Raw genomic sequence first — 6682 nt, 5'->3', positions numbered from 1 at the left:
CCGTAAACATTACAGTGAATAAACATACAAGGTTTCGTATGTTTTCCTTTGTCTCTTTGGTTTGGTCTTAGAAGATTGAGTCTCCGCCTCGGTAGTAAAGAGAGATGAATGAAGTAACTATGCAACTCTGGGTTCCTCAGAGTGGATCCTAATTTGTGCCTAATGCAGTGGATTTCTTGCTCTCCGTCTGCAGATGTATTAAAGATTGTTTTTGCTCCCTGACTTTTCTCTGGACCTCAGTCTCTGAATTGTGCACTTCACAGATCTTATTGTAATAACTTGTAAAATAAATGCAGATTGTTGAATCACCAGAGGTCAGTAGGTCAACCAACAGTTCAGATGATGTTCAGCTCAAAGATTCACATCAATCCTGTCTATTAAAAACATAAATCATAAACTTACCGTCCTTTAAATCAGTCGTTATGATGGAGAAATGCTTCTTCTTTGCAGAAATGATGAATTTTCTTCAATATCTTCAAAATGTTTCAGTTTGACACGAGTTTTATTCGTTTTGAGGAAAGTGGGAAAGAAGCTGAAGTTAAACGGATCACCGGGCCGCTGGTTCTGGACCGGTTCTGGACCGGATTCTCACATCCTGAATAAAACTTCATGTATCATAAACTGAACTACAGGAGAGGAAAGAGAAGCTTTCAGTCTTATAAACGTTTATACCATCTGATCAACATTAAATGAACTTTTGAATGTTTTCAGTTCAAATGTATGAATGAAACTCCTGATGGACATTAAAGGTCCAACAAACCAGCAGCAGTTTGGAAATAAATGTCTGAATCCTGAAAACCTTGAACTGCCACACGACGCTTTAACATGCTTTTTATTCATGTTTATTTCTTCACAAATATTTTTATGAAGCATAAAAACAAGGTGATTCCTGTCAGGGTTTCACTTTCACTGAAAATGATTTTAAATCTAAAATATTAATAACATTAAATCTGAACAAAAACCTTTAAAACTATATGATTCTTTATCTTTATATACAGTTGGGGCCAGAAATATTTGGACAGTAACACAATATTTGTGAGTTGGGCTCTGCATGCCACCGCATTGGATTTGAAATGAAACCTCTACAACAAAATTCAAGTGCAGATTGTAACGTTTAATTTAAAGGGTTGAACAAAAATATCTGATAGAAAATGTAGGAATTGTACACATTTGTTTACAAACACTCCACATTTTAGGAGCTCAAAAGTAATTGGACATTTAAACATAACCCAAACAAAAAAGTTTTTTCTCAATATTTTGTTGCGAATCCTTTGGAGGCAATCACTGCTTAAGTCTGGAACCCATGGACATCACCAAACGCTGGGTTTCCTCCTTCTTAATGCTTTGCCAGGCCTTTACAGCCGCAGCCTTCAGGTCTTGCTTGTTAGTGGGTCTTTCCGTCTGAAGTCTGGATTTGAGCAAGTGAAATGCATGCTCAATTGGGTTAAGATCTGGTGATTGACTTGGCCATTGCAGAATATTCCACCTTTTTGCTCTCATGAACTCCTGGGTAGCTTTGGCTGTATGCTTGGGGTCATTATCCATCTGTACTGTGAAGCGCCGTCCGATCAACTTTGCAGCATTTGGCTGAATCTGGGCTGACAGTATATCCCGGTACACTTCAGAATTCATCCGGCTACTCTTGTCTGCTGTTATGTCATCAATAAACACAAGTGACCCAGTGCCATTGAAAGCCATGCATGCCCATGCCATCACGTTGCCTCCACCATGTTTTACAGAGGATGTGGTGTGCCTTGGATCATGTGCCGTTCCCTTTCTTCTCCAAACTTTTTTCTTCCCATCATTCTGGTACAGGTTGATCTTTGTCTCATCTGTCCATAGAATACTTTTCCAGAACTGGGCTGGCTTCTTGAGGTGGTTTTGGGCAAATTTAACTCTGGCCTGTCTATTTTTGGAATTGATGAATGGTTTGCATCTACATGTGAACCCTTTGTATTTGCTTTCATGGAGTCTTCTCTTTACTGTTGACTTAGAGACAGATACACCTACTTCCCTGAGAGTGTTCTGGACCTCAGTTGATGTTGTGAACGGGTTCTTCTTCACCAAAGAAAGTATGCGGCGATCATCCACCACTGTTGTCTTCCGTGGACGCCCAGGCCTTTTTGAGTTCCCAAGCTCACCAGTCAATTCCTTTTTCCTCAGAATGTACCAGACTGTTGATTTTGCTACTCCAAGCATGTCGGCTATCTCTCTGATGGATTTTTTCCTTTTTTTCAGCCTCAGGATGTTCTGCTTCACCTCAATTGAGAGCTCCTTTGACCGCATGTTGTCTGGTCACAGCAACAGCTTCCAAATGCAAAACCACACACCTGGAAACAACCCAGACCTTTTAACTACTTACTTGATTACAGGTTAACGAGGGAAAGGCCTTTTGAGTTACTTGCAGCCTTTGGAGTCCATTGTCCAATTACTTTTGTTCCCTTGAAAAAGAGGAGGCTCTGCATTACAGAGCTATGATTCCTAAACCCTTTCTCCGATTTGGATGTGGAAACTCTCATATTGCAGCTGGAGTGTGCACTTTCAGCCCATATTATATATAAATTGTATTTCTGAACATATTTTTGTCAACAGCTAAAATAACAAAACCTGTGTCACTGTCCAAATATTTCTGGCCCTAACTGTATTTCATTCACTGCCTGATCAGCAGCTTCATTATCAGCTGTAAACATCATGAGATGGACTCACCCCAGTACAGACCAGTATCTGATGGATGCATGAAGGTCATGTAACAGGTAGAACCATCAGCTTCTCCCCATTTATCTCCACACTCAGTCCTTGTTCCTCTGCTGGTGTTTCTCCTCACTGTCCATCCAGCTGATCTGTTTTCATCCTCACAGATCAGAGTCACTGATTCTCCTCTGAAGAACTGGGATCTACTGGGACTCACAGTCAGATGAACTGGAAGAACTGGAAAATAGAATAATCATATCAGTTTTTAAAATGTTGAATAAAGTGTAAGTGAAATTAAAGAATTGTATTTAATGGTTTAATTTGTTTAATTTCTTTCTGAAACATTTAGTTTTGCATTCTGTAACGTTTCAAGGTGACATTAATATAACGAACCTTCATCCACTGTGCAGAACACCAACAAGGTCACAACTAAAGAGGAATAAACATTTTAGATCAAAATCTGAAACAATTTATAATCTGAGAAACTTGAATATCAAACAGAAAATCTATACATTTATAAACAATTTCTACTTTTGACACTCTTTGGAAAATCACATTTAGAACCAATAAGTGATTTTGGTGGGAATGTAAGTGTTAGTGAAATAATTTATGTTTTGAAAAGATTCTTGTATTTCTGATAATTAGGATGATGTATTTTAAGTTTGGTTCAAGTTCGAGAGTTGTGTGGAATATCGTGTCGAAATGTTTGGAGTTGTCGCGAGATTTCATGTACGAGAGACTGCGAGACTTAAAGGAAAAGAAAAAAAGAAAAAGGAGCAGAAGCCTGAATAAAGCTACAGGTAGCAGCCTCGTGGTTATCAGGTATTTTCCAATTATGTTTGCAATTTTTTGTAAATTTATCGATTATAGTGTTTTAATTACTCCTGTATTTTAATTTAGAGAGGACGGTTGAGTTGAGATAATTAATTTGCCCTCCGAAACACTCTTGTCACCTGTTTTTTCTAAGCGTGTCTATGTCTGAAGCTGTTTTTATTTCTGTAGTTTTCATGGCGTTTAATAATAGAGCCCGTCAACAGAAAGCCGCTCCAGTGAGTCACTTTGGAGTTACAACTTTACTGAGACCGGTTCTGGTTCTGTTCTGGTTCTGCTGCTCCATTTGTTCATGTTTTGGTCATTTGTTTGTGTTGAATAAAAACTAGACTTAGACTTGTACTTTATTGATCCCTTGGGAAGACTCCCTCAGGAAATTAAAAGTTACCAGCAGCTTACAGGCAGAAAAGTGGCACATAGTGAGCATACGCAAAGTACGAGGGGTCACTACTCCTTCTTCCCTCTGTCCTGTGTCACCTCCGACCCCCCAGTGAGGAGTTGTACAGTCTGAAGGCGTGGGGGACAAAGGAGTTCTTGAATCTATTGGTCCGGCACTTGGGAAGCAGCAGTCTGTCACTGAACAGGCTCCTCTGGCTGCTGATGACGGCATGTAGAGGGTGGCTGCTATCGTCCATGATGTCCAGCAGTTTGTTCAGTGTCCTCGCCTCTGCCACCGTCACCAGAGAGTCCAGCTTCATGCCGACCACAGAGCCGGCACGCCTGATCAGTTTGTCCAGTCTGGACGTGTCCTTCTTGGATGTGCTGCCTCCCCAGCACACCACGGTGTAGAAGAGGACACTGGCGATCACTGACTGGTAGAACATCCACAGCAGTTTGCTGCAGATGTTAAAGGACCGCAGTCTCCTCAGGAAGTACATCCTGCTCTGCACCTTCCCGTACAGGTGGCTGGTGTGTTTTGACCAATCCAGTTTACTGTCCAGCCACAGCCCGAGGTACTTGTAGGAGCCCACGACCTCAACCTCCGTTCCCTCTAGTACGACTGGTCTCGGCTTTGGTCTGGACCTCCCAAAGTCTATAACCAGCTCCTTCGTCTTAGAGGTGTTGAGTTCCAGGTGGTTTGTGTGGCACCAGAGAGCAAAGTCCCTCACCAGACAGCGATATTCCTCCTCTCCGTCGTCCCTGATACATCCGACTATGGCTGTGTCATCAGCATACTTCTGTATGTGGCACAGCTCCGAGTTGTAGTGGAAGTCAGAGGAGTACAGGGTGAAGAGAAGAGGGGCCAGCACTGTGCCCTGAGGGGCTCCTGTGCTGCTGACCACAGTGTCAGACACGGTGTCCTTCAGCCTGACATACTGCGGCCTGTTGGTGAGGTAACTATGGATCCAGGTGACCAGGTGCTGGTCCACTCCCATGCTGTTTAGTTTATCCTGGAGCAGAAGGGGCTGGATTGTATTAAAGGCACTGGAGAAGTCCAAGAAAAGGATCCTCACTGTGCCACTGCCCTTATCCAGGTGGGAGTGGGCCCGGTGCAGCAGGTAGAGGATGGCATCCTCCACACCAACATCTGCCTGGTAGGCGAATTGCAGGAGGTCCTGAGCATGTTCCACCTGAGGTCTGAGGAGGCCGAGGAAGAGCCGCTCCAACGTCTTCATCAGGTGTGAAGTGAGTGCCACGGGCCGAAAGTCATTCAGCTCGCTGGGCCTGTTCTTCTTGGGCACTGGGACGATGCAGGATGTCTTCCAGAGGGTGGGCACTTCCCTTAGCTGCAGGCTGAGGTTGAAGATCCGCTGTAGTGGCTCTCCCAGTTCAGCAGCGCAGGTCTTCAGCAGCCTTGGACACACCTGGTCCGGCCCTGCTGCTTTCCTGGGCTTGAGCTTCCTCAGCTGTTCTCTGACCTGGTCTGTGGTGATGTGGGGTGGAGGTTGTGCTGAGGTGTGTGGGGGGGTTGTCAGTGTTTTGTTGTCTGTGGGGAGGTGTGTGGTAAGGAGCAGAGGTTGCTGCAGTGAGAGAGGGGGTTGGGAGGGCACAGACTGGTTGAACCTGTTGAAGAAGTTGTTCAGGTCGTTTGCCCTCTCCATTGTTCCCCCAACGACTCTGGTCTTTGTGTTGAGGCCAGTGATGGTCCTCACACCTTCCCAGACCTCCCTCATGTTGTTCTCAAAAACTAAAGTTTGATTGAAATATGACACAAATATCAGAATATTTTCCTCTGTAACAATAAAATGCATTAATTAGTAAAGTTTAGAGCTTTTCATAAAGTCTCTGAATGCAAAAGGATCTTTTAACATAAAAACATTCATATTTGCCAAGTTGCACTAAAATAAGACGTAACAGATGATAACGAGTCAGGAACCAAAGATTCGGCTCCTTTCAGAGAGCCGAGCCACGAGAGCCGGCTCTCTGAAAGGAGCCGAACTTCCCTCAGTCTGGACTTCCGCACTCTGTGGAGACTCACATGGATTATTGATCGGAACAGAAGATATTGGTGATTTAAGCCCAGCAAACAGTAAATGCAGTGAAGTTTAGTGTTTCCAGCTGGACTTGTTGTGTTTTGCTGTTATTTTAAGACATTTTCTGGTAAAGAAGCAGCGAACATAAAACTGTCGGCCAGAGAAACCAGGAAATGAATTCTTTACCTTGTTCTCCATTTCTATTGACTTTGGTGATGATCAACATCTCAGCCATTTCTCCAGGCGAGTTTCTGCAGGAATGATTTCATTTCAGTGATTCTGACAGAATGTTTTCTGATCTCGTTGTTCAGTCAATGATCCGGTTCGTTGGTTTCCAGAACCAGGAAACGTTTTGGTCAAAACACGACGTTAATCTGGATCATGATCAGAATCTGAATTATGTCTGTTTAGGACGAAGATTGTCTGGTTTTCATGGATCCCGTCTTCCAGGGCCGTGGCTACATCTTTCTGTTCCCTGAGCCCAAATGCATGTTGGGGCCCCTCGCCCTGAAACCTGCAATGATACAGAATTTATTTGTGAATAAATGACCTTTAACCTCTGCTGTGTTTCCTCTCTTGCAGATCAGACAAACATCACAGCTGAAGCTGGACAGGACACATTTCTGCCCTGCAGATCTCCTGATCATAAACCTGTTATTGCTGTAGAGTGGATTAGACCTGATCTGGGATCAGAATATGTTCTTCTGTATAGAAATAGGAAGATTAACACAGAAAACCAGCATGTG

Source organism: Poeciliopsis prolifica, unplaced genomic scaffold (assembly GCF_027474105.1).
Source record: "Poeciliopsis prolifica strain line A6 unplaced genomic scaffold, Auburn_PproV2 SCAFFOLD044, whole genome shotgun sequence".
NCBI lineage: Eukaryota > Metazoa > Chordata > Actinopteri > Cyprinodontiformes > Poeciliidae > Poeciliopsis > Poeciliopsis prolifica.
The sequence above is the reverse complement of the archived record's forward strand: the minus strand, read 5'-3'. Positions refer to the sequence as shown.